Raw genomic sequence first — 26,638 nt, forward strand, 5'->3', positions numbered from 1 at the left:
TTGCTGGCTTTCTGGGAAGCTTCCTCTCCTGGACTCAATCCTCTTTTACTCAAATGAAAGAGACTATTCCTACTGATCTGCTAAGTTTCTTAGGCTCAAAGATTGTTTCACCCCCTCTTTTTGCCGGTTCGGTTTTTCCAGGATTTGTTTTAGGGAGCTATTTTATGGTTGCTTGGAGGTGAATATGAGAGAGCTATGGTGATTTACTGCTTAGTCCACCATCTTGGCTCCTGGAAGTCCCTGTACCATATATGTCCCATTTGTGATAGGAGCATATGTATTACAGTCACTTTTCACCTAGAATAGGACCTTTGACAGGTTGTAAGAACAAAAGGAGAACAATTTATTTACCATGGAGATAAAAAAAACTCAACAAAGAAGATAAAATTACCTTAGTTAAACTTGTTTTTGGCCCTAAGATGAATATCACTGTCTGCAAAAAGCACCTGTGATTTTTAGAGCTATGAGCTTTATATTTCACTGGAAAGAGATTTCTTCCAGAAATGTACTTACCTCTAAAACCACATGGGGTATTGATTAGCCCAGGATTTATTCAGAGGGAAGAGGATTGCCCATACAATCCCCCAAAACATTTTTCTGTACAATTGCCAAATATATCTTCACATTTACCAGGTCTGATCTTTTTCTTTTTGGTTCTTTTTTTTTTTTTTTTTACTTTTGCGGGTTCCTTTTGAAACGGAAAAATTCAGTGATTTTGTGATAAACCAATTCCTATTAATACTTTAGTGAATGTTAATGTTAATACCATACAGTAATATGCACATTTTGACATGGAATTTGTGGGGGGAAATACACAACCTCAAAAGAGTAACTTTAAAATATGTGGGACACCAGAGTAAGCCAGTAAAAAAGATCTTTTGTGCTGAGTGACTTTATATACCCCCAGCTAGGGGATTTAGTGGATTGAACACTAGATTTGGAGTCAGGAAAACGGAGGTCGAATTTTGCCTCAGATACTTCCTAGCTATATGACACTGGACAAATTGATCATTTAGCCTCATCCATCTAACAGGAATAATTATAGCCTTTAACTCATAGGGTAGTGGGGATCAAAAAAGATAACATGTGCAAACCTTAACACATTATGTCAGTGTTAGCCATCGTGATCATAGCAGTTGTTACTCTGTACCCCACATACACTTATCTTGCTCCCCTTGTGGGTAGAGCTGTCACCAGCTGTGCTCTCAGGAAATGTTTCTTGTTTATTCATAGAATGAGGTGTTTGTTTTTGCATTTCTGGGAACTCAGTAAAGTTTACCACATTTCACTTCTATGACATTTTAAATCAAGGGTACAGAGCTCTACTTAGTGGGTAAGTAAATAGAATGTTATATTAGTCATTTTCGTGTGTCTTAAAGATCACGCTGTTAGGTCATTCCTTGTAAAAAATGGAATTAATGTGCTTTACAGGGCCTTTTATCTTACTTCCTCAAACTGTGCTCTAAATGAATAAAAGACCACTCTTTCCTTCTCTACTTTGCTGAATCAGTCCTCCACATCCTTCCATTCTGCCTGAAGTGCTTTCTTTGAAGTGGTGAGTGTGCTAGGAGGTGTATATAAAAATGGAATTCAATGTCATTTGGTTATTAAAAGAAACACAATAGTTTGATTAAAAATAGATCAATGCAAGCCTCTTATTTTTGGAATGCTTTATCCCTTTATCCCTGTTCCTGTGGTACTCTTTCTTCAAGGTTCTACTCCTCCCTCCCGGCCCCCCACCTCCTATCAAGGTATTTTTTTAAATTGTTTTTAACAAGGTTTCTTTTGAAACCAGAATTAGAGTTTTGCCTTTCTCCCCATCTTTCAATAATAAATAATCTAATAAATACTTATTAGGTTCCTACTGTGTGCCAGGCATTGTGCTTAACATTGAAGATTCTATTAATAAAAAGAAAGCTAGTCCTTGCCCTCAAGGAGGTTACAATCTAAAAAGTAAGACAACACATGAAAGAAAACAAGAAATCTTAGCAAGTTAGGGGATGGGGAGCTGAAGGATGAGAGACTAGGGAGTACCTAGAATAGGGCATCTTATTCTGAGGAGTTTTAACCAGGCAGGCTGACAGATGCAAAGTAGAGTGAGCTGAGTCCCTTTTTGCTCTCTATAAAGGAAGGTATTAGGAGGAGAGTTTGTTTCTCTACCCTTCAGCCTTACAGTTAGAGGGGAGAGGAGGATGTGGGAGGCAGTATCAGTCAAAGCTTGAGTTCCTAGCTTGCCAGTGAGTTTAGAAGTAATGAATGTATCTGGATAGGGGCTCCTTGTTCCATGAATTGAAACTAGACAGGGCAGTGGATGCAAAATGTCTTTACAAATGAAAGAAAAAAATTCTAGGAAAATATTAATAATAACAATAACTAATACATTTGGAAATTTATGGCTTACAAAGAGTTTTACATATATAATTCCGTATAACCTTCTCAACAACTAAATTAAGCAAGTCCTATTATCTTTTTTTAAAGTGAGATTTTTTATATTTATTTTATTCTAAAATTATAAAACAAGCATTTCCTTTAAAAAGCTGATTGTACATGAAACTTCAAATCTATTATGTACAACTTGCTATTCCTTTTAAATTCTTTTTGTCCACTTTTTTCTTCTTTCCTCCCTCACCCTAGAGGTGGCTACTATTGGAAACAAATGTGTGTATACATATATTTGTGTCTAATAATAGTTACTTAGATGTATATGTGTATATATATATATGTAAAACCATTCTATACATGCTTCTAATTATCATTTTTCCTGAGGATGCAGATAGCATTTCTTACATATGTCTTTTGTAATTAATTTGAGTACTTAAAATGGTCAAAATGACTTGGTCAATAAAAATTGTTCTTAAAACAATATTGTTGTTACTGTATACAACATTTTCTTGGTTCTGGTCATTTTGCTCTTCATTATTTCATGCAAGTTTTTCCATGTTTTTTTTTTTCTAAAATCACCCTGCTCATCATTTCTTACAGTACAGTAGTATTCTATCACAATTATATACCATAATTTGTTTAGCCATTCCTCAGTTGGTAGGCATCCCAGCAATTTCTAGTTCTTTGCCTCCACCCACTTTATGAGAAACTGAGATTAAGAGTTTCAGTAACTTCCCGAGTTTACATAGCTATATATGTATGTATGATGTGGGATTCAAACTCTTATTAACTAGAAGACCACTGCTCTTCCCACAACATCAAGCTGCTTCTTGACCCAGATCTTCTGACTCCTAGTTCAGAGCTTGTTTGACTAAGTGAAGTTACTATTTTTTTCCTACTCAGAGTAGAATATTCCTCACTGAGGAGGGAGTCAGAGATAACCTCATTCTACTGGATGTCATTTCTTTCTTGGGGAAGGAGGATAAGGTTAAGCAAGGAGAGACTTTTGATTTCTTCTTTGGGGAGACATAGGATAACAGTCACCCTCAATTGCCTGGGCCATTTTTTTTTTAATTTTAGAGATGGGAAGGTAGGAAAATTGGGGTTAAGGGACTTGCCCAAGGTCACATGGCTAGTTTTTTGTGTTAAGTGTCTGAGGCCAAATTTGAATTCAGGTCCTCCTGACTCCAGGGCCAATGCTCTATTCACTGCACCACCTAGCCACCCCTACCATTTATATATTTCTAAAGATATTGATTGAGTGCTTACTTTGCACCAGGATATTATTACTTTTCTCTTCCACAATTCATATCATTTTTTTCTATTTTAGAATCCATAGGTGCAATAAAAAGCCAAAGAAGGAAGAGGCCATGGTAGGCTGGAGTTGTTAGAAATAGCAGACTAGAGTTAACTTCAAACACTTTTTAAATGAATCACAGATGATGTCAGAGTTTGTATCCTGGGAAACCAGAACAGTAATACAGTACCACTAACAAGAAACTAGAAAGTTAGAAAGGCATGCCAGTTTGGAGGAGAAGATGATGAGTGTGATTGTAGATGTGCTATATTTTCAGTATCATAGATATTCAGGTAGCTATGTCCTCTAAACATACACTGCGTGCTGTAAATCATGTGAGAGATTAGGTTTGGAGATGGAAGAGTTATCCTTGTTGATAATGGGATCCATAAACACTAATGAGTGCTGAGAGAGATTAGAGACAAGAGAGCATGAGGCTAAGAGCATTTTGGACTCATAACTAGGGAATGGAAGGGGAAATGGGAGCTACCACAGAAGGAAAGAAAGGAAACTGGGATTAAGGAACACAGCTGCTATTGCTGACATCCCCAGTGGCTAAAGACAGCTGCCTGAAGAAGATGACCTTTGAACCAGTTTGGTTGATCATCATAGTAAAATGGAAAAAATGCTGGGTTTGGAAGCAGAGGGCCTTGTTTCCTCCCTGACTCTGCTGTTTACTACTTGTATGACCTTGAGTAAATCACAACTTCTCTGGATCTCAGTTTCCTTACGTGTAAAGATATGAGGATTGGAGTAGATGACTCATAACAGCCCTTTCAATTCTAAATCTGTGTTCCTGCTATCATTGCTTCTGTTTCCACAATCATCATCATAGTTATAGAAAATCTTGGACAGTATTTGGTAATGAGTTAAAAAAAAGCAAGGACAGACTATCCATTGCTCATTGTGAGGGGGACCGAGCATAAATTACAATCAAAGTTAAATCTCAGGTAACATAGAAAAGTGTGAATACCACTAGCAAATTCATGTGTCTACTTCCTTTACACACATCAACATTAATATATCACTTTTTTAAAAATTAAGGCTGTCTGCTTTGATCAGTTCTGCTCACACATGAAAGTGGTGAATGAGCCTGATTTCCTATTGCAAAATAAACATTCTATGTGATTGAAATATACTTGCCAAGCTACAAATACATCCTCATTTACAATTGACCAAAATCAAGACAGAAGACATTTATTTAAGTGATTGACTTGGAGATTGAAGTACAAAACAAAAACACTAGTCATGAACTTGATAATTGTTCTTCCCTTGTTGAGACATTATTTAGTATTAGATTTTTCATTGTTTCACATACAAACCAGAAAAATATTTCGAAGATCAGACATATGAAAGGAAAAAATGGAATGCTTCCCTACACAGAGATATACAGTATCCCCTGACACAATTTATATTTATCCTTTCTTGAAATAACGTTCCTGGTAAATGCATATGACTGAGGTAGAAAATTACATATATCTACATAGTGAGTCTAGCTAATGTCTGGTTTACCAACCTCTCTCTTACCAAGAGAACATTCAATTTTGCAGTAGAGCCTGTACCTTCAAATCACCAGGTTCACCAAATTCCAATTTTATGGAGAATCTTGAATATTTATTATCTCCCACATTTTCACTCCTACTAGCTGGTAGTATAGAGTTCTTGTGTTCTAAGCTAATGCAGAAATCTTTCTTCAGTATATAGGTATGTTAGTGGTGAGAGTTATTCAGGAACTGACAGGTCCAGTCCTATCTCTGGAAAATCTTAGGGTATCTTAGGGTAATGTTGATATACATGTCCCTTTAGAGTTGAAGATTCTGTCTTCCTCAGTATTTCATAGTCTTTTGGCCACTGTTTATCTTGTCAGGGAATCATGTTATTTTACAGGCTGAAAAAAATCAGGAATAATTTTTAGAGATTTTTTTTTTTGGTGGGGGGGAGTGGCATTAGGAGGGAGATTGGGAGAGTGGGAAGAGGAGCTGTTGTTTGCTTTCAGGATAAGGAAAGGGTAATTAGACAGCTAAAGATGACTTTCTTGAGCCCCTGAAAGGGCTGAGCTGAGATTCCTTTCTGATGCCTTACAGTGTTATCACAGGAGGTGGTAACTTTGAAACTAGGGAGGTGGAGGCAAGTTCAGACTCCCCTCTGAAGCAATCCCACTGATTGTCAGTCTCATGAGCTTGAAGTGCTACTGGCTTTCTTTATCTCTGCTGGAATTCAAGGAAGACTTCATATATGTCCTTTTTTAACGTTCAGAAAGTTTTTGGTATTGTCCTTGCCCGCCTTTCATAAAGCATGGATTGTATCCTTTTGCTTGTATAGTATCCCAGAAAAAAAAGAATATTTGAAAATAGTATAAAATGAACTAGAGTATTGGCCTGAAGGTCCAGAAAGCTGGGTTCTGCTTCCACCTCTATGTATAATTAACTGTAAGATAACACTGGGCAAATTGGTGAATAAATAAATACTCTAAGGTAGTCAAAGACCATATGAATGTCTCTAAATTAGTTTCATTGAGTTTTGAAACTGAGAAGTCATTTAAAACTTGTCTCCTAATGAGATAGATAATGAGAAAATTTTCTCTATCTTGGAAAATGTGCCCAAATCCTTCACATTCATGAGTTTTCTTGCCATTTGTATTCTTTCTTCAAATTCATAAAATTTAATTTTTGTTAGGTGGTTTTAGGAATGAATTTTGGGGATGCAGAAGGAATTTCAGGGGGAAAGGAATGTTTTTGTATTTTATTCCTGCATGATATTTTGAACTTTTCTTTGTTTTCCTCTTAATAACTTCATATTTCATGCATGATTAACCATCATAAATCTATAGAAACTTGAATGATATTCAACCTCCAGTCCCTATACCTTGTCACAGGCTGCTCCTCAGGTCTGGAATGCATTCCCTTCTTCCTTCCACTTCTGCAGGTTCCTCTCTTTCTTGGAAGCCCAACTTTAGACCACCTCAGAGCTTTCCCTGATTCTCTAGAAGTTAGTGTTCTCTGCGACTTGATAGCACATTATATTCTTTTATATGGCTCATATTTATTTATTTGTGTATCTGCAGACTCCAAATTGGATACGAACCCCATAATGACAGGGATTGTAATTTCACTTTGGTTTCTCTAACACCAACAGTGTTGCCAGTAGAATTGAAACAGAACTTTGCACAACTGGGAAAATAAATAAACCATAGCTATTTTTCTCTAGAACTGTATATGTAAAAATAGATGAATTGTTAAGAAATTTAACCACAAGAAAAGTAATTCTACTGTGAAAATAGTATTTTTTCATAAAAAAGTTTCTCTTGTTCACCTAACATATGATTATTTATTTTTAAATTATTTACAATTATTTGATTTGCCAGTATTTCGGCTTTATCACAACATAAATGAAATGATGCTGTTTCATAGAGCTCCCACTATTCTGGACATAACAGAAAAGAAGATTTTAAAAGTACGTATACTATTCTTTCTTTGTTATTTGTACTCCATTTCTCTTTGTGATCTCTCTAAATATGCAATCTGTAATTAAATAGTTGTTTCCTAGACAGACAACTCTGTAACACCAAAAGTGTATATATATTTTTCTGTTGTGGGGGTAGAAGGCTTCATGGAGGAGGTGGCATTTTAGCTGGGTCTTGAAGGATAAATAAGATTTCAAATGAGCACATATGGGCTTAGGGTAGGTGGTTATTACAAATATTGGAAACAACAGGGAAGGAAAGGTACAAATGACATATAGCTATCTTTACTTCTTCCAGACACAGGCTGTGTTTCTAGTACCTAGCTGAGTTACAGTGAGTACTGCATTCTGGACTCACTTAGGTACTCCAGGACTGTTTTAAGATTTACCTTTGTTTCATTAGTGCCTAGCATATAGTGGGCATTTAATAAATGCTAATTGAATAAATAGATCACAAATAGATAGACAGATTACATCTTTATTTTTGGCTTTGCTTTCCTAATAGTAAAAGGAATAGTGCATTTAGACATCTGCTAGCACTCATCATATTTGCATGGTGAATAAATTATTTCTTTTAATTGATGCGAAACTAGTCCCTTCTGGATGCCATTTTTCAAGAGAGAATCACAGTATCACAAGACATGAAAGATCATCTATCTAGTCCACCCCTCTCATTTTGTAGATCATGATGATAAAGATAATAATTAACATTTACATAGCACTTTAAGATTACATGACCCTTAGTATATATTTTCTTATTTGATCCTTTCAACTACTCTTTGAGGTAAGTAATATTATTAGCCCCATTATATATATATATATATATATTTTTTTTAATTATAATTGTACATTATATGTAATGTTTTATTATGGTATAAGCACATTTTTATTATTAAAATACCTATTAGATTTTGAGTTCTTGGAGGGCGGGGACTATCTTGTCCTTTTTGTATTTCCAGCAATTAGCCCAATGGCTAGTACATAGTAGGTACTTAATAAATGTTTGTTAATTGATTGAGTGAATTTAGCCATGAGAAAACAGTCTGTGAGAAGTTAAGTGACTTGTTCAGCTAGTAAATGTCTGAGGAGGAACTCTAGCTCAAGTTCTATGACTTCGGGTTAAGTACCATATCCTTTGTGCAACATAGCTATCTTACAGAGGAGGAAACTGAGGCCTAAGAAAGCTAGCCTTAGCAAAACAAAAGGTAAAGAAGCTACAGGCAGCTAGGTGGTGGCATAGTGCACAAAACACTGGGCCTGGAGTCAGGAAGACAAGTTTAAATCCAGCCTCAGATACTTGCTAGCTGTGTGACTCTGGGTAAGTCACTTAACATCTGTCTGCCTCAGTTTCCCCATCATTAAAATGGGCATAATAATAGCACCTAGTTCTCAGGGCTGTTGTGAGGATCAAATGAGATAATAATTGTAAAGGGCTTAGCACAGAGTCCAGCAACATAGTAAGTACTATATAAATGTTAGCTATTATTGTCATTATTAAATGATATAGTATTTGTGGATGACTTAGTGCCTGGCACATAGTAGGCCCTATATACATGCTTATTTCCCTTCTTTCTAACGAACTTACCCAGATTTTTAAGGTTAGTCAACTGTAATCTATGACAAGAATCCTGAATTTCTATCAATTCCATGCAATGGATACTTCTATATATCATTCACCATCACTTTTCATAATGATAGTGACAAGATTAATGGGACATGCTACCTTTAAAATTCTTGAAACTCCTTGGACAAAAAGCCATTCCCATACATCAGAGGCAAGAAAGAGACCTGACTGTGGAGTCAGGAGTGACCTGGGTTTCAGTGTAGATACTTAATAACTATGTTACCATAAGCCAGTTTTTGAGCCTTGGTTTTCTAATCTATAAAACAGAAGCAATATTTGCTGAATTTATTTTAAATGGTCACTGTGAGATTCAGGAAAGATTTTCTGTGAAAAGCACCATATGATGGCAGCTATTATTTTCCAAAGGCATCGTATTATTGCTACATATGTAATTAGCTTTTTTTTTGCTTGCTTTGTCATTTCTGTCTTATCTGGCAAATACTTCTAGCAGTTTTTTGGATTTTAAAATAGACTAGAAGTTAGGGGAAAGTACCGTGTTTTTTTTATCTCCATTTATGAATAGTCCTTTCACTGGTTTAAAAAAGGTCAGTAGAAACAAACCCCTATCCTTTAGTAAAAGGGGCACAAGTAGCAGCATCTTACAGAGGAGGCAACTTTGGGAAAAAGGAATATCTTTAGAAGCTCTAATTTGAAGGCTGTTCGTTGTTTCAAGATTAGCATTGGATAGGTAAATTGAGAATGATTTCAAAAGCTCAAGGACAAAGTGTTTTAATGGAGAAATAAAAATAAAAGCAAATAACTTTTATGCATTTACCCTTTTTATTTGTATTTACTTTCAGACAGAAGAAAAATATTTATTTGATCATGACAAAACTAACAGATTAGAGCAAACCCCAATCATGTAGAAACAAAGACAATACTTCCAAAGTCTACCAATAGCACGGATATGTAACTTTCTACCTTTTTTTTTTATTTATGTTTTACACAAAAAACAGGTGCAAAGAAACATGCCCCAAAAATAGATAAGTAGAAAGTTATTATTGAAAGTGAAACTAAAGTGTAAAAACAATGTTCTGAAGTAAAGATAGTTTTTTTTTTCAGTAGAGTGGAAAGCTTCATTGTCAAAACAAATAAACAAATGTGTCTTTTCTTTTTTTTTTCACGTATTGCATCATTTAATCATCACAACAGTTCTTTGCAGTAAATAATACAAGTCATATTATCACCCCCATTTTATAGATGAGGAAACTGAGGCTCGCACACTTGCTCAGGGTCACACAGGGAGTAAGTCACAAAGCTGAGGTTTAAACTTCTGACTCCATATAAAATATTCTTTCCATGCCACTACAGCTGCTTCCCAGCATGGTGTTAAATAGTGGCTAGAGTAAATGGTGGCTTGTGAAATATGGCCCTGTCGGAGGTTTGAGAATATCCAAGCATAAGCTTGCTCCAAAGTACTGGAAATGAAAACTCTTGAGAGGAGATTAGATTTGCAGAAAGATTTGTAGTTCATAAGTCTGAGTGCTAGGATCTGAAGAACAAGACCAGAACACCTGCCTATCACTTATCCCGCAGATCAGTCTGAGTTACACTAGGGTCAGTAACTTACACCTGCAAAGTGAACTCTTGGGCCACACTGGTTTTAGAATTGTAGGCTCCTCAGATTGTCAACAACCCAAAGAAATGTTCAGGACAAATGCTGGGAAATGCCTCCATAGCACTGACCGGGGGGTGTTAGGCAGTGGGGCAGGGAATGAAGTTTGCAGGCCAGAGTCATTCTGTTGGGTAAAGTTAGCCTCTATTTGTGAAGGGCGTGTCAGCACTTTCTGACCCCACCTGGAAGCTTCTATGCTTGTAGATGCAGAACTGCATGGGGATTTAGAGGCCTTTAAGCCCAATTCCCTAATTTTACAGGTGAGGAAACTGAGGCCCAGAGAAGCTAAGCCACTTGCCCAGCATGCACCACTAGTAATTGTCTGAGGCAAGATTCACACCCAGCTCTTACTGACACCAAGTCCAGGGCACTGCCTTATTCCATGCCGGCTCCTCCATTTCATTTACATACATGTGCAAATATGTGTCTGGTGCTTTTTGCTTTTGTATCTGTTATCTCAATGGAGAGTCACAAGAACTCTGAAGAAGACATGGAGAGGCATTATTATCTCTGCTCTACAGATAAGGAAACTGAGGCCGTGAGATAAAGTGACCTTTCCCCAGTCCCATAGAAACTCAATGGCAAGGTCAGGACTTTAAGCCAAGCCATTTGACTTCTAATCTAGTTCTTCTTCCATGATATTGAAATACCTCTCCCCAGTAGCAATTGTTCCATAGAATATTCCACGGAAGCCCTGGCTTCCCCCTAGAGCTACCACAACAACCTGTAGCTCACACAGGAAGGAGCAGAGAGGCTGGCATATTATCTCACTTATCACTAGAGGCAAGGGTGGCGGTGGGAAGAATGGGGCTAGCTAGTGACTTCACTCCATTGAGGGACAGAAAGATTGCCCCTTGCAAAAATGGGGCTATATAAGATACTTCTAACTTCCTCCCCTATATTTTCTCTCCCTTCTTTTTTTTTTCCATTTTTCAAATGCTTTATTAACTTCTGATTTATATCATTCATTTCCCCCAGATTTTGAGTTACAAATTTTCTCCCCGTTTTTCCCCTACCCACCACCCCAAAATAGCAGTCCCACAGGATATACCCTCCTCCAATCTGCTCTCTCCCATGTTTTCTCCCATACCCCTTTCAACTTGTCCAGTGGTTCTCTATGCCCCAGTGCTTGTATATCTTATTTCCCAATTACATGTAAAATAGTATTAATATATATGTATATATATATTTAAATATTTTATTTTAAAACTTTGAATTCCAGATTCATTCCCTTCCTCCCTTGTCACCCACCCTTACTGGGAAGATAAGCAGTTCAGTATAGGTTGTACATGTGTGGCTAATGCAAAACAATAACCTAATAGATATATTGTAAAAGACTGACTATATTTCCCTCCCTCCTATCCCACCTCCCACTTGTTCTATTCTCTACTTTGATCCCTTTTCAAAAGTGGGTGCTTCCAACATCCCCCCCCCAGCCTGCCCTCCCTCCCATCATCCCCCCTCCCATCCCCTTCCCCTGCTACTCTCCTGGAGGGTGAGATACCCTATTTAGTGTGTATTTCATTACCTCCTCAAGCCAAATTCAATGGGAATAAGGTTGACCCATTCCCTTTTGCCTTCCTATTCTTCCCCTCCATTGTAACCATTTTCCCTTACCTCTTCTATATGAGATAGTTTGCCCCATTCTGTCTCTCCCCATCTCCTCTCATTATATTCCTCTCAAACCTCTTAATTTCACCTTTTAAGTATCATCCCTTCCTATTAAATTGATCCTATGCCCTCTATGTATATCTGTAAACATATATACACACATTCACATATGTATTCATATGCCCATATACCCTCATATATAGACATATATATTTCTATTCTCTTCAACTACCGAGAAAAGTTTCATAAGTTACAATTATTGTTTTTCCATGTAGGAATGTTAACAGTTCAACTTTGATAAGTTCCTTATGATTTCTTTCCCCTGTTTACCTTCTCATGCTTCTCTTGCTTCTTGTATCTGAATGTCAAATTTTCTATTCAACTCTGGTATTTTCAGCAAGAATGCTTGAAAGTCCTCTATTTCACTGAATGACCATATTTTCCCCTGAAACATGATACTCAGTTTTGTAGGGTAGGTGATTCCTGGTTTTAATTCCAGCTCCTTTGACCTCCGGAATATCATATTCCAAGCCCTTCAATCCCTCAGTGTAGAAGCTGCCAGATCCTGGGTTATCCTCAATGTGTTTCCACAATATTCAAATTGTTTCTTCCTGGCTGCTTGTAATATTCTCTCCTTAATCTGGGAATTCTGGAACCTGGCTATAATATTCCTAGGAGTTTTCTTTTTGGGTTCTTTTTCAGGAGGTGATCAGTGGATTCTTTCAACCTCATTTTTTTTACTAAAACATCAGGGTAGTTTTCTCTGAGAACTTCCCGGAGGATGATTTCTAGGTTCTTACTTTGATCATGTCTTTCAGGTAGACCAATAATTTTTAAATTATCTCTCCTGGATCTATTTTCCAGGTCAGTGGTTTTTCCCATGAGATATTTCACATTGCCTTCTATTCTTTCATTTGTTTGAATCTGTTTAACAGCATCTTGATTTCTCATAAAGTCATTAGCTTCCATTTGCTCCAATCTAATTCTGAAGCAATGATTCTCCTCAGTGAGCTTTTGAGATTCTTTTTCCATCTGGCAAATTCAGCTTTTTAAGGCATTGCCTTTTTCAGCCTCTTTTGCCATTTGAGTTAGTCTGTTTTTTAAGGTGTTATTTTCCTCAGTCAGGCTGTTGACTCTCATTTCGTAATTTTCTTGCATCATTCTCATTTCTCTTCCCAATTTTTCCTCACTTTCTCTTATCTGCTTCTTAAGGTCCTCTATGGCCTGCAACCAGCTCATATTTTCCTCTGGAGTTTTTGGTGCAGGAGTTCTGTCTTCACTGTCTTCCTCCTGTTCCATGCTTTGCTCCTTTTTGTCCCCAAAATAGGAGTCTAATGTTGGAATCTTCTGTCTGCTTTGTTTCCTTTGCCTCATCATGTCGCCCCCAGTCACTTGACCTCTGGGCTTTTTGCCGCTGTAGGACTCTGTCACCAGACAGGGGAGCTTTCGTCCCAAACACTGGGGTTTTCTCAGCTGCTGGAGGTATTAGAGTCATGCCCTCTCTGAGGTCTCCACATGCTCTGGCAAGCTGGACACACACCTGGACCTCCACCCTAGACTGCAATCCAGATCCAAGCAGGTTAAAGCAAGAGCGATTACCCCTCAGACTGGTGCTTGGTCCCCCTACACTCTGCAGGCCAGGAGCTGAAGCTGCCACGTGGTGCTGGCTGGCTGTGCTGGTATCTCAGTGGCTTCTAGTCCCAGGGGCAAAAGCCATGCACTCCCACTTACTAGGTCCCAAAGTCCAGATTGCACTGACCTCTCACTTTGTCCTTCGCATCTATGTGTTGATAAATCTGGAAATGGCCACAGCTGCTGCTGATCTGGAGTCCCTCCGGCTGGAGACTAGTCAGGCCCGCCCTGGGACTAAATCCTAGTTGTGGGGCTGGGTTCGGCTCCCAGAGCACTGTGCTGGCCGATTTCTGCCAGCCTGCTGGGCTGTCCTCAGGGGGAGGTTAGCTTCTCTGTGTCATTTTGTGGGTTCTGCAGCTCCAAAGTTTGTTTAAAGTCCCCTTTTTACATGGATTGGGGAGGGTGGAAGCCCGAGCAACAGGGAGGTCCTGCTTCTACTGCACCATCTTGACTCTGCCCCCTAATGCATCTTTTCCCTTTCTCATGTCCTCGAACTCCTTGCATTCAATAACATTCGGATCCCTTTTGATGACATGTTTACACTTTTCAGCACTGATTGTACTTTTACCCATGGATCCAACTCAATCTTCTTGGTAAGATAATCAGAATTCTTCTTGGCACTTCTAGACTCTCCCACTACTTTCATCAGTCACTAGCTTCACCTCTGAGAATCATTCAGCCTGTCTTTACCATCACTCATCACCCTTACCCTTTCTATCACCCATGTACTTACTATACTCTTCTCTCCTAATCTCCAGCCCTAGGTGAACCAGTTAAACACTACACTAGCCTTCACATTGGAGTCCTTTGTCTCCTTATCCTGTCAGCGATAAACCTTGCAAAGTCCCAGCCTTGAATTACTCCCATAGCTACCTTTCAACATGCTGTTCAATGGAGCTACAGAAAATCATGAAAGTGTTTTGATTGGATCTGATATACTTTCCCTTTCTAGTAGAATTTCATTGCCATACAAGGTAAATAGAAAAGGAGCTCAGAAAGGGGAAAAAAGGCAAGATTTCCTAACTACAAGCATGGTTATGGAAAAAAAAAAGATACAAATCTTCCCCCCCCCCAGGATTATTGTTTTCAAAAAGCTTTATTTTCTCACAAGTAGAAGGTGAAATTTCTCTGAAATAGAAAGTTACCCATAAGTTACCTGAATTCCATTACCTATTGTATTTACCTACAATTTACCATGACTCCCATGACTGGGGGAATGACTTTTACAATCACAGTGAATAGTGTTTTGGAATGATAGGTAAACAAGCAATGCCAAACAATTCCCTTTATACATTTCTAGTTCCCTTTAAAATTATGGAGGTTGCATATTAAGATTATTTCTCATTATTGTGAGAATATATTGGGATGTAGACAATTTCTACCTGGGAAGTCAGTTCAGATTTAGAACAAAGAAGGACTTTTGGTTGGAAAAGTATTGGGCAAAAGATTTTCCAGACTGCAAAGTTACTGGGAATGAATACTGAAATGTGTCTGTTAAATGGCAGACCTTGAAAAATGTTTTCAGGGTATTGGTATATCATTGGACATAGCTTCTATTTGAGAATTCACATTCTGTTTCTCAGAAGTGCACTCATGGTCACTAGTGTTGGGAGGGGAGAGAGCTTAAGTTTTATGTGTTTTTTAAGATTTTTGAAGAGGATTTATCTAGACTAATATTGAAAAATATTTGGTGTGAAAGAAAAAACAAACATTTAGCTTTCTGTATTTCACTTGGCATTCATTGTTGTTAATAGAATGATATTTCAAATAGAATCTGTAAATTATATTTTGATGAAATTGAAAAATGCTAGAAAAGGTTATTCTCTTCTTTCTAGGCATTGGATAAGAAAACTGAATGTTGACAGATTACTGGTCTTTCAAGAGACTGTATTGCTCATGCATTACTCCAAATTGTTGAAATAACCAGCTCCTGGAGGTTTTTATTTATTTATTTTATTTGTATCCAGATAAGGAATAGCTTCCTAATCCAAAAGAATAAGCTCTAAATCTCTGATACTTAATGGGGCCTAGCAGCCAGGAGATCTGAGAATAGAGGAAGCATGTCAAGTCATATCACATAGCCACTGACCACTCAGTCTTGTTGCGATTGATATTCTCTATTCCATTTGATTCAATTAACAAAACACTTAAAAAATATCTTTTACAAGATAGGCACTGTGCTGGCCTTGGGAATACACAGGCACAATATTCATTCATTCACTCATGTATTCATTCATTCATTCATTTTTCTATCTATTTGATCCTTCCTTTGTTTATTATAAGAAAGAGTTCCTGTCTTCAAGGAGTTTATATTTTAATGACTAATGGTCTACAACTCCATTCTTAATTCAGCTCAGAGAAGCCAGCCCAGAAGCTAAAAGGCCATGTTCATAGAGCTGACTATATTAAGTCATCATGTCTTGGGAAGTTGTTCATTTTGATAAGGAAAGAGAAGAGGAATAAGAGAGTAGGAATACAAACCTAGGCAACATTAAAACATGAGGTTCCTGAAGAAGATTAGGATGAAATCGTACATGAAAGAGAGAGAGAAGTTATTGAAAGCAAAAATTTTGGTTTAGGGTTTTGCCTGGGGCCAGATTTTGTTATTAATGTTAGCATTACAGAATAGGAGCACAATAATACTCAAACTTGATTACTAATGTCATTAAAACAGCTTGTACAGAGCACGTGCAAATACTCTCTGCCTACACTAACTGTCTGGGAGCTCTAGGGAAAACTTTGTACTGTGCCAAAATTATTTCTAAGGACTGGAGATAAAACCTTTACTCTTTGAGAATGAAGGACGAATAACAGCAAATTACTGTTGGTTAAAGAGCCAGCAGATCTGATTAATTAAAAGAATCTGTTAAAAGAAGAGATGGTTTTTGACTGATGTTCTATGCTTTTATTCTCAAGGTAGCAAGATGAGCACCAGCAAAGTTGGGAAATATTGGGGTGCTTCCTCTATCCTAGTATGATGGTGAACCTACTCACTTGGCATTTAATTTTTAACCTTCAACCTTTGGTAAATGTATATTCTTACAAAACGTTTATAGACTAATCAGTTTGAGGATAAATAACCCTGGCTTTGGTGGCCCATGCAAAGTGTCCCCCTCAATAAGGCTATTGTTGTTCACTTGTTTCAGCTGTGTCCAACCCTTCATAATTCCTTTTGGGATTTTCTTAGCAAAGATACTGGAATGGTTTGGCATTTCCTTCTCCAGCTCATTTTACAGATGTGGAGACTGAGGCAAATAGGGTTAAGGGACTTCCCCCTGGATCAACCAGCTAGTAAGTATCTGAGGTCAGATTTGAACTTGGTGAGATGAGTCTTCCTGACTCCAGGCCCAGTGCTCCGAGGCACTCTGCCACCTAGCTGCATTTACCAAAACTATCCTCCCTCAAAACTTTCTTGAAGACTCAAGTATTTTTTGTGTCTTTTAATGTCAAGGAGGGAGATATCACTTTTCATTTTCAAGTTTCATGAAATTAAAAAATAAATAAAACAATCTTGAGATGTCAGCAAAGCAAATTATTGAGCAGAATAGGTGTTTACTAGCCAACTCTGATTTATGGGGTATCCCAAAAACCTCAGTGCAGTTTTAAGATTCAGTAACTTCAATAATTTAAAAGTACACTACGTCCTTTGGGATATTCTGTGCAGTTATGTAAAGCATTTATAAATGCTTACTCTGTACAAGGCACTTTGCTAAGCACAGGAAATATAAAGATAACTAAAAAAGGCAATCCCTTCCCTTAATGAGCTTGCATTCTAATTGGGGATGACAGCATATTAAAAGGAAATGGAAAGTGGGGAGAGAAGAGGGTGAAGTTGTTAGGGAGGAGGTTAAAAACCACAGTCAGGAGTGGAGCCAGGAGAGAAGATTATGGAAAAGCTGGGCAATTTATGAAATGGTGGATAAAATAGTGTTAGGTGGTATCAGTTAGAGGAAGGCTAGAGACATCTTAGAAGCATGATTGAAGGATCTGAGTTAAAATTCAAAGGTGACTGTGTATTCATAAAATTTTTTAACAAAAATCATACATTAGATGAAGACCTTCAGCTTACATTTTATAGCATTTTAACAAATAACAGAAGCAGGAAAAAAGTTAAACTTTTTTTTATATTGCTTATGTGAAAATGTAAGATAATTTACACAGAAAGAATAAATTAATTCCTCAGACATAAGAAGAGAAAAGATGGATTTAGGAGAAATGTGACTAAAAATTATGTAGGTTACCATAAAAACTAATGTATGCAGTTTTGTTTTGTTTTGTTTTTTACAGTTTAATTATTATATTTCTTTGTTTTTTTGGAGGACATTTGGGGTTGTGACTTGCCCAAAGTCACATGGCTAGTGTGTCAAGTGTCTGAGGCCAGATTTAAACTCAGGTTCTCCTGACTTCAGGGCCGGTGCTCTATTCACTGCCCCACCTAGCAGCCCCTTACTTATTATATTTCTTTGTGACCAGCTCTAGGGGAAGCACTGCAATTATCCTACTGCCATTTTTTAGATGAGGAAACTGACCCTCAGAGAAAGGACTTTTTCTTTCTTTCTTGTTGTCGTATATAACTCTTCATGACCTAAGGAGTTTTCTTGGCAAAGATGTTGAAGTGCTTTACCATTTTTTTTCTCATTTACATCATAATTCTCATCTAGAGGTAAAGAAAATGAGCCAAACAGGGTTAAATGACTTGCCCAGTTTTACACTGCTAGTGTCTGAGACCTGGGAAGTTGAGTCTTTCTGAGTCCAAGCAAAATGCCACTGAGTCACCTAACTGCTCTGAGTTCCTCATAGTCAGATGGCAAATAAGTGGAAGAATCATGATTGCAGTCTCTAACTACAAACCTTGCTGTCTTTCAACTACTCCATGCTACCTGTACAATAATACCAAAATCTCAGAAATGTCCTGAATTGTCTGATTAAAAAAAAAAAAGTTCAGTGTGAGCATTTAGATCTTGGAAATCAGCAAATTCTCTGAGTCAAGGGCTCAGTTAATTGTTTTGTTGATTATCTTGATTTAAAAGAGCCATAAAGAAAATGTTAATAATGGAGATTAAATTTAAGTGTGTCTTTTGTGTTTTTTTTTTTTTTCTGGAAGCTGCTTGTTAAACATTTACGTGTATACACCTGTAATCTGCCAGTCCTTGATGTTATTCATAGCCTAACTACTCCTCAGGGATAGAATACAGCTTATTGTTCAGACAAATATAACTTTGTGAAAAAAAAAAAATAAAGATTTGGATAGCAGGGGATCAAAGTGATAGAGACTGCAAACTTAATGGTAAAATTTGTCTCAGACCAAGACAGCAAGATAAATACAAGTAGTTTTGTTGAAGAAATCACATATATTGCTCTGGGAAATTGAAACAAGTTCAAGCCACAAAGCTTATGATATTCAGAACCAGTAATATCTTAGAGTGTTGTATATCATATTTGGAGTCTAATATATCACAATAATTATATCACACACACACATACAAATATACACACATAGCTGTTGATATGTAGGATTTTTTTGATATACATTTATGTCCAAAGAGACAATATGACTTGGTGGATAGTTTATCTAAAAGTCAGGAAGACCTCGGACCAAATCCTGCCTCTGACAAATTTACAGTGCAACCCTGAGCAAGTCATTCAACCTTCTCAGTACTCGTGGCCTCTCTCTAAGACTATGTTTAAAAAAAAGAAAATAATTCTGACTTTCATTATTAGAGACAGATTCCTCACCCATGAGTTCTTAATGTCAGTGAAACCACAGATCCCATTTCTATTTCCCTCTCCCTCTCCCTACGATGCAGTATATTTCACTTGTGTAGACAGCCTGTGGAGGAAGAAATTTAAGTGATTTTCACAAGAGCTAGTTCAGAGAACTACAAAAGATGAAAAAAGGTCTGAAGAGAGTAAAGACAGTGAAGTTATACATTCACAAGACTGGGATGAGAAGGGCCTAAGTTGTGATGGAAATTCAATGCTTGCTATTTCCATAGAAAGCAGAAGATGAAAATGGGTTTCAGTTACAGTATAAAGGATTTAGGTGGGATATTATCTGAAGATTTTAAAGAACAAGGCAAACAGTTCTCCAGGTTAGTGTCCACAGACTCTTCCCTGTGCAAAGAGAAATGGATATAACTTCCTAAAGTTCCTTCCAATCCTATGATATAAAATATATATATATATATATGATATTATATTATCTCACACAGAAAATTGAATTTCTAAAGTCTTGGAAGAAACAGAATTTTCTTTAAAGTGAGAAAAGAAAAATCTGTGATACTGTAGAAAACATAGCCTCCAGTTATACTACTAAATCTTCAACCTTTTCTCCAGTTTCCTGAAGTACAGGGATGGTGACAAAGATTCTTGTCATATTGTCTCAAGAAACTTGCCCCTACAGGAATCTAGGGTAATGGTGTTTCAACTTGTCCAGGCATCATCTTCTTTATTCCAATGACCTTTGTACTTTCTCCATATTAAAGTTTCTCATTTGATTTGGAAATGATTTGGAAGCTGAGAAAACCTCTATTCAGCAAAACTTCCATGGACTATTAAACAAGTTACACTCAAAAAGCTTTCAGATGAGAATAGATTCCAATGTCATGAAGGAAACCATTCAGATAAATAACTGTGTTATTATCATCAATATAAAATTGCTACAAACAATGGAGGCATGAGGCCTGTTTATGGCACAGAACTTTACCCTACAGCTGATTTTAAAGGGATTAATGTCACTCTTTAAAGTAAAGTGATAAGAAAGGAATGATATAAATGACAATGACTAATGAGTAGCACAATTAACTCTAAAAACACTTGTACTAAATTGGCTTTAGATTGACAATAGATCTCTTCTTGGGGAGGGGAAGGAGAGAAGAAATAAATTTTTTTTTAAGAACTCATGAGACATAGTAGGTTGGTGCCTAATGACGTGATATAATATAAGGCATCACTCGGTGCTAAACTAAATTTGCATAATGCCTTTTTTCCCTAAGAGATTGCTTTATAAGATCAACTCAGGAACTGAAATGAAGTGGAAAAATAAAATCACCAAAAGCAAATATTTTCCCAGTGTCTGCAAATATTAATAATAATGTTCAGTTCTCTATATCATTAGCTCTGCTGAGCACCCACCTGGATGCCCATAAAAAGTACAGAAATGTCTCAGCTAGGATACCCTCTGGGGATGAAACTCCTCTAAAAGAAAGTTGCCTAGGTGCTTCAAAGCATTCCTCATAAATCATGCAAAGTAGGGTTGAAGTGAGTCATAGGGCTCCATGGTAATATTTCTACTTAGCCATATGCAGTTGTGGGGGGCAAAAAAATTCCTCTTAGAGTACAACCAAGGTAAACAATAAGGACTCAGGTCAGAATGATTAAGTCAGTTAAGTTTGTTTTCTTAATCCCCAGGTCCTGCTTTCTGAGCCTTCTTCCTTTCTTGGCTGAGAATCCCTCCTTCTTTTCAGGTTCCTGCTCTGACTTTCACCCCACCCTTGGTCCCCTTGAAACCAATGAGGCAACAATTCTTGCTGTTAAGAAACTTACCATCTAATTGACTTACTCCAATACCTGGAACTCAACCAACCCTTCCTATTCAATAAGGTCCCTAACCCCATACTCTTAACCTGCATCCCTTCCATGGTATATTGGAAAAGATACTGAACTTGGAAAGTCAGTAAGATTTGGGTTCAAATTCTATCTTAGATATTAGTGCTTTGAACCTGGACACATCACTTATCCTTTCTCAGTTTCAATTTCCTAATGTCAAAAATAGAACACATCATTCCTGTAGGAGTTAATTTATAGGATCATTGTCAGAATTAACTGAGATCATGTATGTGAAATGTGTCACAAGACTAAAAAATACTGTATAAATAGCAGTTGTCATTAATGATGAAGACCATGATAGTAGATCTTTTTGCCTTTAACTCCAGGAGCTAAGCTCCAATCCCTTTCTTCTCTCCTGTAATCATTGCTATTTGTAATTTGTTTTACCTTAAAACAGTTTCTACTTTTGTTAGTAATTAATGACATGAATCATTATACAAGTAATAATTAAGCACCTCCTATATGTCAGGAATTTAGGATACAGTAGTGAAACCAAACTAATCCCTGCTTTCAGGGAGCTTCCATTCTACCATGAGTTCCTACTGGCCGTGTCTGATGGATGTGGTTGTGGTTGTGGTTGAGTACAAGAACACTAGCTAGAGGCAGTAGCTATGATTTCATCACATGGGCATGCCTCATATTCTGGTGGGGCATGAATTCTTTGATACACTTGCTGTTCTAGTGAGGCATTGAGGCATATATAAGGAATTTAGGATATTGAGCTGTGGGGGGGAGGAGGGAAGGCAGCAGTTGGGTAGGAGCAGTGCACCTGCTATTGAGCCCTATGATCGAGTCTGGGGGCCTTTGGTGTGTTTAAAGTCAGATTGTGTGGTTAAATCAGGATATGCCTGCTGTTCAGTGAGGCCCATAAATGTTAGAAAAATGGGGCCAGGAGCAGCTTTATTAGGATTCCATTACACAGACTCTGCAAACAAACACTGTTGTTGGAACACATTCTCTTTGTGTAGAGAGTTATGACTGTATAAGTTGTGGTGGTAGGAATTTTCTACCCATAAGGGATGCTGAAGGCATAAAAACAAATGTTGATCAAAAATATGCTGAAATTAACCTCCCTTGGATGGTATTAAGAACCTCATTGAGAAAGATGGTATAGCTGTATTTTTTCTAATAAGGGGGCAAAAGTGCAGCTCCAGAAAAAACCTGCTTAAAGTATATGCTTATCACCTTGCACTTGAGGATGTCCATGAAATCTGAATTTTTCAAAGATTGGGAATCTTTAGTGTAATCATAGCAAAGTTGTAGTTTAGATTAGGTTAAACTCAAAAGGCCACTGTGGCTATTAATTTTGCCCCCAGAATTTGATGGTCTGTTCCCATTAATTGCACTCAATTTAAGCCACTTGTGTTCCACACCACAGAAATACTCTGAACCTAGGAGATAGGGCACTTTAGAAATATTGCATATATTAAAATTTGTGTGTGCATCACAGAATTATGATTTTACCGAAGTCAAGAATTTCCATAATGTGTAAACTTTCTAACAATGCTGCTAAACAATTATTCTGTAATTTATGGTTTTAGAGAGTTGTTTTTGATACTAAGAATTTGTGTGACTTGCTAGTGAATACACAGATGGTCTATGTCAGACATAGGATTCCATCCCAAGTCTTCTTTTTTCTAAGACTGAACATCTACCTATAGAAAGAATTACAGTTTTTGAAGTCACATTATATCTGTTCAGATTCTATTTTATCCTACCAAAAATATTTCCTGCTGTATCCCTTTTAATACCCTCAAATTTACAGGAGGAGGATGTCAGATTTTCCTGTGATATCAGAATATTCTAATGATTTAGGTATACTTACTTCATGAATGCACTCTTTCCCAGAGGTCCACCTCACATTCACCTATACTCTGGCAATCAAGGGAGTAAATTCCAGTTTGCAGTCTCTGTTGAAAGTTAGGCTGGCAAAAGCAACTAAAAATATCCATTCCCTTTTACTCCAGTGATTCCACTGGTAGGTATATTATTTAATATATTCATAGAATTACATTTCATGGAATCAAACATCTGGGAACAAATGCACATACTTGACTAAAATGGGACTAATCAAAAAGAAATGATTAATATGAAATGCTGAAGTGAATGAGAAAATTTATGTGATGGGATGAAAAGTGAAGTAAGCTGCATTCAATTACTTCAGCAATGTAAACAAAAGGAAAAATAAATGAAGCAAGAGTTGCTTAATTATAATAACCAAGCATAACCCCAGAGAAGAGTTGAGAAAATATACTTGGGTCTATTTCTTGCCCAGGTGGAGGATAATGGAATCAGAATGTTGCATGAAATGTCAAACATGCTTGAAATGTGGGTGGTTTTGCCAACACCCTTTTTTTCTTCTTTCTCTTTAAATATCTGATACAAGAAATGGTTCACTGGATCAAAAAGGAAGAGGGATATATTTGTGAATGTGTTGTAGAAATTAAAGTCTTCAATAATACCATTCATATTATGCTTTAAGGTTTCCACAGCATGCACTTTGAATGCATTCTCTTTTGGTCCTCACTACACACCCAGGGAGGTACTATTTTTCCCCAATTTAGAGATGAGGAAAGTGAGGCACAGAAGGATAAATGTCTTACCCAGGAGCAAACAACTAGAATGAGACAGGCTTTGAACTCAGACCTTTCTGATTTAAGATACAATGCTCTACTACTATATTGCCTGGACCCTGTTGCTATTTTTTTTAAATTAAAAAAAATAATAATCTCTCCCCTTCCTAAGGGAATAAGCAGGCAAAATCTGAGTTAATCTCTTCCTTCAGCAGTAGTGTCCCTAGGTATCTGGGTATGGCCTCAGCTTCTTTAAGTGAGTAGTCAGTATTCTCCTGGCCATTTCTCTATTCCCAGTGTCTTTGCCTACTCTGCCATGTTTAGTCAATTTTCAGATGGTGTGCCCATAAGCACCAAGTCTTTATCCATTCTTTGACTGTGACTTCTGCAGGCTACTCTATTATAGTGTCCCTGTCCATTCCTTGAGTGGCAGACAATAAGCCAACTAACAATAGTTTATTAATTGCTAATTATATGCCAAACATTGGGGATACAAAGACAAAAAGAAGACATTCCCTGCTTTCAGGGAGCTTTGAGTTTCAAAGATGAGATGACATGTAAATAATATGAGTTTATATAGTTTTCCTGGTTGCAATAATATAAAGGGCTTTAGGGGACATATGTAAATTAAACTACAAGAACAATTTTGGATATATCTAAGGTGGATCTACAAATTAAGTTCTAATAATGACCCTCAGTTCTCTATACATAGGCATATGAATACTTTTTGTGTGTATGCATATATTTATTTATGTGTATATGTGTTTTTACACATATTTTCTGGGCCAAGAAGATCCCCTGTAGCTAGTGTTAAATTCATCTGTGCCATAAGTCTAAGCACACTGACGGCACAATTACCAAATCCTTTTACACAGACCCTGGAACATAAATTCTGCCAGGAGACAATAGATCCATATACACTACTTCTCCATAAACAAATTCACAGAATATTAAAGTTGTAAAGTACTTTTGATGCCTTATAGTCTAACCTATATCCCCCCCCCAAAAAAAATCCCCACTACAACATACCAACTAACTAGCAGAAATGTAAATGGTAAACTCCTTGTCTGTTCTACCTGATTCCAGCAAAACTTCCTAGTGCAGGAAGAAGCAAATTAAAATGTGATTGGGAAATATTTAACAAAATAAAGAAAAATACAGTACAGAATAGATGATGTTAATCTATGGTTTTCTAAAAGTCCACATGGATATATATATATATCATATATATGATATATATATATATTTTTTTGGTTTAGCACCACTGTTGTATAGGATCAAACAGTCCATCTCCTATAAGATAACTCATGTTCAAATCAAGATCAAAACTGAGCCATTTCATTCATTCTTTGTCTGCTTCTCATATTGTATCACACAACCCTGCATTGTCATTTGATGAATTACCTCCACTGAATTCTGTTGTGGGATATTCATACATACCTCTTCAAGCAGTCAAGCAATGATTACTGGGATCTTGAGAATAGTTCTCTATACTGACCTTACAGGTCAAGATTCCAAATTTTGCATTACCCTCCTGGTTCACTTGTGAGCTAATCCTAGTCAAGTGCTGTGCTATCATTTGTCATTGTTTGACAAAGTCACATGTCAATCCATTAGTACATGCAGCCATCACCAAAAAAAAATTATTAAGACCTCTTTTTCTGAGAGCTCCATCGTCCACCTATTCAGCTACCCACATTGAAAAGTCCAAACAGTTCTGTTGTCTTTTTAGTTGACTATGTGATTCTATTTTTCCCTTCCTGGGTGTAATTTAACTTTACTTGTCCAGCTCCAGTAACCCCTCCTTTATTGTCTGTAATATCTTAAGGGCATACATATAAATTGAATGCAAAAGAAAGAGTATATGCAAATACATTATCAGAATATTTTCTGGGGAAAAAAGTGTCTTTTACCCAGAAGGATCTCTTGTCCTTTAAAAATTATGTTACAGATTCTGTATGTCTGTCATCAGCCTGAAGGATGAAATCCTGGGATTTTCAGGAGTCATTTAACCAACTTATGGCATTGTTCCTACATTTGCTGTCAAATCAAGAAGTTGTTTACAATGCTTGTAGTTCCCAGCAAGCTCCTAACAAGATTTGGAATAGAAGATAAATTTAAGGTAGAGATGTTAAAGAGGAAATGTAGATAAAACTGCCTGGGGAATTTAGCTGAGCAAGATAAAATTATACCAATTATAATTAGACCAGAACATCAGATCTGACATCCCTAGGGGATTCCTTGTGCAGACACTATTGACACCATCAAAAAACAAATGATATTCTTGGTATGGTTGCTGGTAAGAAATGAGTCTTTCTTACCTTAAAAGTAACCCTTTCCAAAGTTGATTCTAAGGGTTTCTACAGCTCTAACAGTTAATTAGGCAGTGAAGTTTTCTTCCATTTTTATCTTTTAACTAACTCTTTAACAATAACATCATTGATACTTAGAACAAACCAGCTTGTAGAAAACACAAGCACAAAAGGAGTCTTTCAGTTCATATTTAGGCTCTTACTGTCTGAAACTACTTAGGAACAATTAAGTAAATTGAGTAAGTGAGTCCTGTCATGGTTTATGAAACTTCTCTGCTCAAAAACCCTTAGTAACTCCCTATTCCTTGTAGAATGACCTATAAACTTTATCTTCTTATTTAAGACCTTTCACAGATTTGTTCCAGCTTTTATTTGGGGCTTTTATTTTCACTACCCCCCCCTTCATGTACTTCATGCTCCTGTCATATGGACTACCAACTGTTCTTTGATCTTGTCCTATAATGTACACCTCAAAGCTTCATACAGTCTGTCACCCTGCCTGACATGTATGTCCTGTAATGC

The 26,638-nt window shown here is 37.0% G+C and overlaps 1 protein-coding gene across 1 annotated transcript in view; it reads left to right on the forward strand.

The window, feature by feature from the left end:
• Positions 1-26,638, forward strand: part of LOC138156879 (contactin-associated protein-like 2) — a 2,167,135-nt gene that overhangs the window by 1,276,066 nt on the left and 864,431 nt on the right. The window lies entirely within an intron of this gene.

The sequence above is a fragment of the Petaurus breviceps genome, unplaced genomic scaffold (genome assembly GCF_028583685.1).
Source record: "Petaurus breviceps papuanus isolate PSGF00001 unplaced genomic scaffold, PetGlider_PUasm1.0 110, whole genome shotgun sequence".
NCBI classification, from domain to species: Eukaryota; Metazoa; Chordata; class Mammalia; order Diprotodontia; family Petauridae; genus Petaurus; species Petaurus breviceps.